Source organism: Pantherophis guttatus, chromosome 5, assembly GCF_059756535.1.
Source record: "Pantherophis guttatus breed Tessera chromosome 5, ASM5975653v1, whole genome shotgun sequence".
NCBI classification, from domain to species: Eukaryota; Metazoa; Chordata; class Lepidosauria; order Squamata; family Colubridae; genus Pantherophis; species Pantherophis guttatus.
In genome coordinates this window covers 97,414,116-97,425,861 of record NC_142067.1, presented here as the reverse complement: position 1 = coordinate 97,425,861, position 11,746 = coordinate 97,414,116, and the positions used below count along the sequence as shown (strand labels likewise).

Here is an 11,746-nt window from a genome sequence, read left to right as displayed (position 1 = left end):
GTTATGGAACAAAGATGCATTTCAAGTTTAATTAACTGATAACAATGTTTAGGAGAGCAGAATTGTGCCACCAATTATGCAGCTAGTAAATGCATGCCAGCCATGCAGAGCTGGCCTATAAAAGTGTGATAGAAAAGAAAGAAAGAAAGAAAGAAAAATCTCCTGCAGCAAAATTTGTCCAAGCACAAAGGGAAGGTATTCAGCATGTAGTAAATCAGACGGCAATTAAGATCCCCTCTGAAGACGTTTATGAGAAGGTATTTTATAGATTGTATTGCAGTTGCTGGGTTTCAAGTGTGCATTGTAAATTGCACAATTGTCATCAGTCTGGCTTTCCAATATGCCTACTGATAGTGTCCACAGCAACTGCGGGGTTAGAAATTTTCATTGTGCAGATATAAAAATGGGAGGGGAAGAAAGAGAAGGCAGAGAAGACTATATGTCCATGGAGTTGTATAAATTGGTCCTGTCTATTCCTGGCCTTGTGTCTTTCCAAAGTGGTGCAGTGGGACCCTAGCTTCAGAAATATCAGCTGCTGGAAGACGCATGTGATCCTCCATTTTATGGGAAGGAAGATGTGCTTCAGTCTTCTACAATTCAGGGATGGAAATTTTCCCTGTTGCCTTGTTTTCCTCAGCCTTAAAATGAATGTGTTATTCCAGTCCTCAAGAACACCTAGTGAGACCTCAGCACAAGTATATACTACAAATAATAAGGTAAATTAAGGTATTCATGGTTTTATAGTTTGTTACCTTTAGCTCAGCTCAACTCAGCAGCCCAAATCCATTCCTTTTCAATATTGTAATGGCAGCATTTGTTTTCCAATTTGGACAAGAGCCTTAAAAAAAAAAAAGAGGAAAAAATAGTCAGACTCATTTAACAAATAGAAAATTGTTATATTTTCAACTGAGGTGCACAACACTTCTTCATTACTTTCAACAATCCAACTATGGAATTTGCATATGGACATTAAGTATGCTGTGATGTGTCCCACTGACATCTTTTTTTATTAAGAGTAAATGCTTTGCATTCTCTTTTCAAGTTTAAACTCATATTATATTTTTTTTACAGATATTTAGCTGTAAATAGGCACAAATAGAAGCATCACAGTTATAATGTGGTGGAAAGGACCTTGAGGTCTTCAAGTCCAATCCCCTACTTAGGCAGGAAACCTTATACCATTTCAGACAAACAGTTGTCCAATCGCTTATTAAAAACTTCTGATGTTAGAGCATTCACAACTTCTGCAGGCAAGTTGTTCCACTGATTAATTGTTCCAACTGTCGGGAAATTTCTCCTTAGTTCTAGGTTGCTTCTCTCCTTGATTAGTTTCCATCCATTGCTTCTTGCCCTGCCTTCAGGTGCTTTGGAGAATAGGTTGGCTCCAGAGGTGGTATTCAGCCAGTTTGCTCCGGTTCGCGCAAACCATTGGCAGAAATTTGGCCAAGGTCGCTGAACCGGTAGCAATGGCCAGCTGGCCACGCCCCTGAACTGGTTCCCCAGTCGCCGCTCACTTGCCCCGCCTGCCATGTTTGTCACCACCATGTTCTTTGCACACATGCATCCCATTGCCTTGCAAGTTCAATGGGATGTGCAAAGAACATGGCAGCAATGGCAGCAGCTTTTTCCGTGACCTCCCTCTGGTACTTTTTGGCAGCCTGCAGCCACAAAGTGGCTCTCAAAGAGGACGTGGTGGGGAGGGTTCTTTGCCAGCCGGTTTCCAGCAGTGGCGGCTGGCTGGGGGTAACCGAAAACTCCAGTCAGCTTGCCTTCTGAACTCTGGACCAGCTGCCGTGGAAGGTAAGCAGCCTGAACAAAGAGGTGGTGATGTGGAGGAAGTGGGACTAGGGCCGGGGTCGCTAAAGGAGGGGAAACAGGGGCAATTGGTGAACAGAGGGCAGGGGTAGATAGGTGGAAATTCAAAAAAAATTCCTTCCTTTTCTTGTGGGCATGGCTAGGTGGGGGAGGGTCATGTGACTGGGCATGGGCGTGAGTGATGTCAAGTTGGCCACACCGACTCAGTCACATGGCCTCCCCACCTAGCCATGCCCACTGAACCGGTAGCGAAAATTTTTGAAACCCACCACTGGTTGACTCCCTCTTCTTTGTGGCAATCCCTGAGATACTGGAACATTGCTATCATGTCACCTGTAGACCTCCTTTTCATTAAACTAGACATTTCAGCAACTGTTCTTTATATATTTGAGCCTGCAGACCCCTAATCGTATTTGTTGCTCTTCTCTTCACTCTTTCTAGAATCTCAAGATCTTTTTTACATTGTGGTGACCAAAGCTGGATCCAAGTGGCAAGTTGCCAAGATGTATAATTTGAAGGGAGACAACAGGTTTGACTTTTTGATCAACCTTCACAGGGTGTTACCTGAATTAATCAAATCATAGTAACAGGAATTTATTTATGTATTTATTTTATTTATTCTGCTAATCATAGGTCAAAGTATAATACAGGGAGGCCATCTTTCAAGATCTCAAAACATTTATTTTTTGCTTAAGAATAGTCATAAACACAACTGTTAACCTTAGGCAAACCAAACAGAAACAATAGTAAAGTTGCCAGAACAATGCCATACACAACAAAACCATGTAAAGTTCACAACAGGTCTCAAGCTCAATTAAAACATAGTTAACTTGCTCCTTTTGGGAGAGAGTTATACTGATGGTGCTGATTCAAAAAGTCCCTCTTCTAACCTGCTCCCACAGTCCTGCAAAAAATAGATGGCTGTTGTGGTCCGCCAGCAGCTGGCAGTGGAGTCGGACAGTGATGAGGCTGAGGAGGAACATGGGTCAGTCCTGGAGGCTGGGGAAGGCCCAGATGAGGGCTCTGGATCAGAGGCAGAGATGAGGCCAGAGCCATCAGGGAGTGATGTGCGGAGCCTTCAGAGGCTGACAGTAGAGAGGCAGAGAAACAGGAGGAGCCTGTTCCTAGTGCACGTATGAGAAGAGCTGCCAGAAGGCAGGAGCAGCTAAAGCAGAGAGGATGACTCGGGAGTAGGGCCAAGAGATGATTGGCTCCTCCCATAAGGCTTAAAAAACCAGCAACGGCTCTTGGCCTCTTTGCCGGAAAAGAACGTTGAGAGAATTGCTTCTTGTTTCACTGTATTTATTTCTTGTTGGCGTCTTCTGCTTCTGACCTTTTGCCAAGAAAAGCCTTTGGCAGTTTGCCTAATTATCCCAAGGTCAGTGATAAACTGAGGAATGGTGTTTTGAAGAATTTGCTTTAATTTATTTTGGACTATGCTGAGAATGAGTTAATTCTCAGCTGTTCTAACAAAGTCTTTTTGTTTTTGAACTGTTTGCATTTAATACTAACTACTTGAGCCTGAGTCACAACAATGGCAAACATTTTCCAAAATTTGTGATAGGACTAATGTTTATGAACTAAGGCAGGCTTTTGTCTGAATGGAAGCCATGTTCCCTAGTGGAAATATTAAAATATCCCAAAGCCATTAATTTATAGAAAATACCTTTTCTTTAACTGTTAAGGTAGAGAAGTTGTTGGGAATACTTTGTCGTCCTATTTTCTTACTACAGTCACACACTCAAATCTTGGAGATCAAAATTATATCTTCATAGAAAAAAGATGAGGACGTCTTCCCTCACTCTATCAGATTGTGGCTGCTGCTATCCTGAAAATTGGGTGGATAGTGCTGTATCAAACTGACCCTCTTTCCAGCCCATCAGGATACTTTGATCTGCCCAAAAGATCACCCAAAGATGGTTTTAATCAAAACAGTACAGAATGTTTTATAAGGATGTTTTGACTCATTTGCCCCAAACCTTCCTGGAACGATGGAACTAATTTTTTTTCATCATCTGATTAAGATTCATGATAATGAGTCAAAACATGCCACTAGTAATTCCCAGCAGCACAGAAGACAGGATGTTAACTTCTACAAACACAAGCATGCATACAAAGAGAGACACTACATGGAACTAATCCTTCAAGCATATGGATGGGTTCATTTTCTTAATGAAAAATTTGACATGTTTGGAATATCTAGAAAGAGAAGGAAGGGGGGGGGGAAACTACATCCTACTTAACCACTGAAACCATTTTCTATTTTTCTATCACAAAAGCAAACAAACAAAATAGACATTTATACAAAAACACACGCATATATATCTATTTCCTGTATTATGCATTCGTTGACACCGGGGATGCAATAAGAGGCAATTAGCATAAGAAATAACCTTACGGTCTGATCCTAAGAAATAATGCTACACATCAGTTTACATAAGTTAGCGCAAATACTAACACTAAGAGGCAACATTTACTGTGTTATTAATGGCTACCGTCATGACAATTGTCTTCAGCAGATCCTTCCCAGTCTCAGCATGGCAAATCTCCTTCTCTCCATGACCTTTCGAACGGCTTTATCAGTCAAGAGTTATATGCAGATAAACCTCCTCCTTGCTTATCTAGGGAGGATGAGGTAGCTTAACTGGGCAGCAATATTGCATCCAAATCCCCCTGATTTCAAAAGTTGGGATGATCACCATTTGAAACCTTTAAGGACAGTTTCTCAAATAATAACCCAGATTTTCTAAACATTCAAAAATATATAAAGCTATTATATTTAAAGCTTGACATTAGATGGCACATTCGTGTTCAAAAAGGGCACTAGGTATCTTCAGGACTGCCTTTCTCCAATGCTCTCTGCTCATTCAGAAAGATCTGGCCAGGTTGTCATGCTCCTAGTTTCATTGATAAAAGAGTGACACCTTTTTGGACCTCAGAGGTATCCTTACTCAGCGGCCAAAGCTGTCCTCTGAAATAGCATTCTCTCTGAGATCTGCAAAACATCCTCCTTGCCGCTTCTTGGAAAACTTGTTTCTTTCAGCAGATCCTGAGACAAGATGATTTATAATGCAATATTCAATTCTGTGTATTTTTTCATTTATAATGTTTTCTCAATATGGTACTTAATATTGTTATGTTATTACTGGCTTACTGACTTCTATTTTTAAAAATTGTCTTATTAATTTATTTATTGCCAAGAGTTGCTAGTGTTAGAAAATTACAACAAATTATTTCTAGTTAAGTTTCCAGTAAATATAGTCTGAGACAACTCCTCTATCCACATCAGAGCAGACACACTCAGCACTCAGTTTGGTTAGCAAAAACAAACAAAGATAGCTTAACGTTAATTTATTAAACATCAGCAAACATCAAAATCATTGCGAAAGTCAAAAAAAAAAAGAATTAGATACAAGAAAGGCAAAAGCAGGATGAGAGAAAGATATGTACACCGGGCAAGAATTAATATTTCTGTGTCTCTAGATAGCCACAGTACATCAAAAGGTTACAGAACTTTCTGGAACCACTGAAAAAAATGCTGTCTCCAAGGGAGTGGCTTTGGGTTATTCTAGCTTTAATGAGTACATAATGGGAGCAATTTCTTTCTGTATCATGAAATAAACAATTTAAGGGATAGGGTTGATGTATGCAACAGCTTCAGTGACTGAAGTTGCTTATAAATCAGATGAAAGAGAGAGAGAGAGAGCAGAATAAAAATGACACCTGGTACCAACCTGCCTTACTAAATTTCTCTGCCCTGAATCAGCTGTGAAATGCAAAACATGTGGAGACAAGCATCACCTTGCACGTAGATGCCCAGATTACTCCAAATCTCAGAAATGGGAGAAATGGTGCCAGTCTCTTTTTCCAGGATGGATCTTAGATAAGTCAGGCAAAGTCTCTTTGAAATGCTTGCTCCCCATGGTTCTCACATCTGGCTTGTGTTGCCCGTTTTCCCCTTAACAGCATTCCTACCCTTCTTTTTCCTACAATCTCTTATAATTAATTTCTTGTTTTTTAATGGTATATTTTATGTTGATATATACATAAAACATAAAAGAAAAGAAAAAAGAAAAGAAAAGAAAAGAAAAGAAAAAAGAGTAGAACCTAAGAAAGAAGTCATTCTGCTCCCACCATTTACTTGAGTTTCCAGATAGGACATGCTAAAAATCATACTATAGAAAATCCACCTTAAAAAAAAAAAGAAGTAGAAAAATTAAAAAGGACTGCTGCTCTTTTTAACCAGATGATCCTGTAAGAATAACTTTTCAACCACAGAGTTCCGAAACATTTTCATGCCAGCAAGGAGAAGTAAACTGAAAGTTGTTGGAAAAAGAATGACGATTCATTCCTTTGTGTATCGTTGCTACCTGAGCTTTCCATTGTGGATGTTACAGAAGTACATTGTTATCTTCTAGATTTCCTTCCATCCTTGGAGCCCTGCTTGTCTCAAGAAATGTAAAAGATGCTGAACCATAATAGATCTCAGGACTCTGACAACAAAGTAACTGCAGGTTTTTTTTTTTCCAGCTAAAGGGAAATGGAAACACACATGATGAGTAATTTAAATCTTACTTGTAGATTTTGTGACCATGAAAGTCGCTAAAGGCTGATTTTGCTTAGTGTGTGAAGAATGTTTATAAATGTAAACTATTACTATGAGTCTCTATCAATATCAGTTCATTCTGTATGTATTTGTTCATCTTCAAACATTTGCCACATTTGCTGCAAATTCTTCATCAGAGTTTTCAGGCCGAGGAATTCTTATTTCACATGCCTCATTCAACAAAACTTTCAGCTCCACCATTTTTTAAAACTAAAATCTAAAGAATCCAATCTCCAATTCAACTTTTTAAAATATCTGCTTCAAATTATCCATTCATATTTTTCCTGGAATCAATCTAAAAGTTGGTACATCATTCATACCACAGTGAGAAGGTCAGTACCTTTTTTTCTTATTTTTTTGGATTCAGGCTAAACTCTGCTAAAGCTGTTGGCTGCTCTTCTGCTAGGTCACCAGGCTGCTTTCCCTCAGATAAAGGTAGAATCTTATTTTCTCTGTCTTTTCAATTGCTCCGTCATGAAAGATAAGATATTGTTGGCAAGAAAGTTAAACAGTAAAAATCTCTTTTATTAAGAAATAAAGCAATAAAAGGTAAGAGGTTCGGAAGTGATCTAAATTGCAAAGGAAGCATGCCACTATAAAGTCAGAAATGTCAGATCAGCAATGTGCCAAACATTTAACAAACTAACAGAATAACAGAGTTGGAAGGGACCTTGGAGGCCTTCAAGTCAGTGATGAAATCCAAATTTTTTTACTACCAGTTCTGTTGGTGTGGCTTGGTGGGCATGGCTTGGTGGGCATGGCAGGGGAAGGATACTGCAAAATCTCCATTTCCACCCCACTCTAGGGCCAGCCAGAGGTGGTATTTGCCGGTTCTCCGAACTACTCAAAATTTCCACTACCGGTTCTTCAGAACCTGTCAGAACCTGCTGGATTTCATCTCTGCTTCTAGTCCAACTCCCTGCTCAAGCAGAAAACCCTATACCATTTCAGACAAATTGGACAAATGATTGTCCAATCTCTTCTTAAAAACCTCCAGTGCTAGAGCACCCACAATTTATATTACTACAGTATTACCTCCCTATTAGCATCAAAGCATAATATTATCCATAGGAGAAGAACCTCATATTTTCTTTTTGGTACCTTTATGGAACAACAAAACTAGATACTTGCAATAGAATAGGCAACAATATAAGGAGCATCTTTAGATACAGTCACAACCTTCAAAATAGCAGATGTGACTAGAGGATCAAAGTCTTGCTCCTTTTTAGTGTATGCAATATGAGTTACGCATATTAAAACTGCGTGAGGTTTTGATCACATGGACAAGCCCATAATTTTGAAGCCAGTGATTATCATTGTGGATAGCTCTGAGTGAATATAATGGGGGAAAACAAAGATTGTACCTTACCTAAGATCATCATGATTTGGATCTCAAACTGATATAAATTGTGGTTACATTTGAATATTTCTTATGTAAAATGCTAAAGCAATCTTCAAATGTGTGTTAGAAATATAAAATACATGTAAAACAAGGAATAGAACTGAACATGAAATATTTTTTCAACTCTTTTATTAAAAAAAGCATGTAACAAACCAAATAAATTACTTCTCCTACTTTTCAATCTTGGGTATTCTTTTATTATCTTTTTATGAATTTGAGTCTTTCTGAGATAACTGACATTGCAAATAAAAGAAAACATACTGTATATCTTTATTAGTTTTGTACCAATCTATAGATGTTGATTGAGATTGTAAACACAGACATCTACCATTGCATTTCGAACTATTTTTCCATAATGCTTGCTAAAGGGATTTATTCTTCTATATTATACCACAGTTTTCATTTATTTTGCACTGGTGTAGCTCCTGACATTGTCATTAATCACTAACAATCAGTGGTTGCACTATTTTAGTTTGGACCAGAAATCAAGTTAGCTGTGTTAAGATTTTACACTTATTAAGTAATCACAGCATTGCTGGACTGATGATTGAACCTCTTAGTGTTTTAAATATTATAGTAACCCAGCTTCTTCTTCTTTCAACCCTATCTCCATGACTGGTCCCATCCCTTCATCCTCCTAGGACTATAGGTTCAACTCATTGCTCTCCTCAAATTCCCTAATAAGACACAGGGACCTGCAGACACATACTACCATTTTATTATTGGTAAAACATATAGATCTTTTGCATAAATTTGATTATGTCTGTACACTTTTGATTCCAAGGGATGTGGCAGTATGTATGTGTCAAATTACGATTGAACTTTCTTTAAAGCCAATTAACTTTTGTTTAAGTCATTTCCCTGAGGATTTTTCTTTGGACATTAGCACAAATTCTGCTGCTGGCCTCTATTTCTTTACACAAATCTATGTCCATTTATTAAACATCATCCATCTATGTTTGAAAATTAGATACTGTATGTTATCATATAATATGCCCAGCTGATACTTCCTTCTTTTCTTCCTGCTTCTAAACTCAGAATAGTACAAAGTGACCAAACTATGGGCAGCTGCACTCCATCATTTACATGGCAGTGATGTATGTATCCATGGGTCTCTCATCGGTGTTCATATTTCTTGAATAATGTATATGGTGTGGACTAAATTCTCCTAAGCATACTGATGTCCTCTTCTTACAAACAATGCTGAACAGTTAAATGGAAATGGATGAAATGAAATGACAAGGCTCACTCAGATTTAAAACAATAGATAAAACAGTTGGTTGTATTAACTTTTCTAATAAATGCTACCATAGATTTTGAGACCATAGTTGGGCCTTTGAAGATTCATATTCAAGGATAGGCATTCTATTACTACATGGGCAAAAACATAGTGTTCACAAGTGACAGGTTATCTATGATATGCTTGTATGATATCTGTGGATTCCCAAAATTGCTCCTGGGTAAGATTTCATATAAGATATGATTGTGTAATGTTTCAAGTATTTTTAAAATGGAACAGGATACCCAGACCTAGCACCTTAAATAGTAGCTGAGCTCTGCAATTTTATTTCAACTCTTGTTTGAAATATCCATCAACTTGTATGGAATGGATATCTTCCTTCTTATTCTCTCTGTTTTCACTCTTTTCTCATGCATTTACTAGATGTCATTGGGAATATATTATGTCAGTAATAACATTTCAATAAGAAAGAGAAGATATTAATATATCTCGATAACATAAATAAAATAGGTATTTTATTTAAAATCCTAGTTTCCTGGAAGCCTGGCATTCAGACAAATCAGCCATCAATAGGCACATAGAGATAAACAACATCTACATATATCATTCAAAAGAGATGGTTAAAAAAAACTAAAATACCACAATTGCTGGTCAGCAATCAAAGCCCTAGTTGGAACTGCCAACTCAGACAAACCATAAACAAAAGCCTAATCAAGGAACCACCAAGAATACTCCCACCAACATTGGCAGGGCAAGTATATAAAATTTGAGCAAACCCCCACTCCCTTCTAGCACTGATTATACTACCTCAGAGAGAATCAAGAACCTCACAGTTCAACTCTGAGCTATAAATATTCTATTCTATTAGTAAAATAGGTGTCTTGACTGGATATATTACTGAGATAGTAAGTTACTCTTGTACTTACATTATGAGATTGGCTAGAACGGTCTACCATGGGCAGAAAAAACTCAGAAAATCCACAACTAAGTCTGGAATAATTGTCCGTGCTTGATCCAAGAATAGTTCCTTCAAGTTTCCTCCTTCAAGATATAAAGAGATAAACTGTGATGTTTGTCCTCTTTATCTACTAAATACAATGATATTGAACCAATATCATTGCCATTCTGGCAAATGGCTCTCCTGGATATTTAAGATACATCTAAAATTTTTTAGTCTTTGGCTGGAGGAGATGTAAATGCATTAAATTCACCAACATAAGATTTCTACCATTTTAATGGAATGGATATCTGCATGTAGAACCTGAAAATCTGCAATCAGAAAATCTGCAGGAATTTTGAAAACAAATCACAAACTTTCACTGAGACATTAAGTACTTTTCCATTTTTAAGAGATAGATTAGGTGCTGGAGCAGTTGTAAAACTGAGAACAATGAACAAGAAACTACAGATTCCTTCCTTCCTTCCTTCCTTCCTTCCTTCCTTCCTTCCTTCCTTCCTTCCTTCCTTCCTTCCTTCCTTCCTTCCTTCCTTCCTTCCTTCCAAGAATGCCTCGTATCTGTATTTATGAAAACAAAAACCTTATTGTATGGAGTAGTAATTCAGTAGATTTGTTACTGAAATATCATTTAAATTAATTTAAGTGTTTATAGGTGTTTTTTTTTTTGCCACCTCCATAAATTTCAGTTCAAATGTAAATTTGCTGGCCAAGAGTAAGCAGTTAACATAAATGTGCACTTAGTGGAAAATGTTTGCTTTCAGTTGAAATCAAAGACTCTGAAGTAAGCTGGTTGCCATTTAATTGTATAATAGAATCCACCTTCATGGATTCCTTTGCAAAGGCAAATATATTTACATGATATGTAATATATTCCTGGTTCCTGTCCTCTTCTTCGCATTCTATGCAAAACTGCACCTTCTCCTATAGAAAACTTTTTGGGGTGTTCTGGATATGTGGAAGAATTTTCAAGGAATCCTTGGCTTTCTGGACAGATCCAAGTTCATTCAAATAAATCATTCGTCTCCCTGTTTTCTCAGAAAAAGAAGAGGGAGCTCAGAACGGCTGACGATGCTGTAGAAAATAAAACAAGAAAAACCACTCAGAGTTTTTTTCAAATTGGTTAACGTACTGTAGGTAGCAGGAAGGTTTCTAAGAAATGGCGAACTATGTAGCAGAAAAGAACAACAATGGGAATAATATCTATTCCAGCAATAAATTAAACTCAAAAATACTATCAAGATAAATTTCAAAGAAATTCCTAGTAGTTTGAGAATATGGAAAAACAAAAGCCTCTTTTATCCGAGAAAAGCATTTTTGGAGACTATAAAACATAGTTTGGAATAGTTTGGAATAGAATTGAAAATCACATTAACAAAAGAAACAACTTCCCTTCCTTAAAGTTATGAATTTAATGTTGAGCTTTATTGACCATTTCCCCAGGTATTGATGTCAAGCTGACTGGTCTGTAGTTTCCTGGATTCACTTTTTCCCCTTTATTAAGATGGAACCACATCAATTCTTTTCCAGTTTTCTGGCAGTTCCCCTGTGCTCCAGGATTTCTGAAAGAATTTTCTCAGTGCTTCTGAGATCACATCTGCCAGCTCCTTTAGAATCCTGGAATATAAACCATATGGTGTTGGTGATTTGAACTGGTCCAAGGTAGATTCCTTGCCTATTTTGATCTGCATTCTTGTTCTGTCTCTCATGATGCTGCTTCTGATAGGG

General features: G+C 37.6%; 1 long non-coding RNA gene across 1 annotated transcript in view; it reads right to left on the bottom strand.

Annotated features, from left to right (window-relative positions):
* Positions 1-753: 753 nt before the first annotated feature.
* LOC117667259 (uncharacterized) overlaps positions 754-11,746 on the bottom strand; it is a 53,144-nt gene continuing 42,151 nt past the window's right edge. The window contains exon 3 of the long non-coding RNA XR_004591998.3: positions 754-838. This is a non-coding gene — a long non-coding RNA (uncharacterized LOC117667259). The remainder of the gene's footprint in view (positions 839-11,746) is intronic.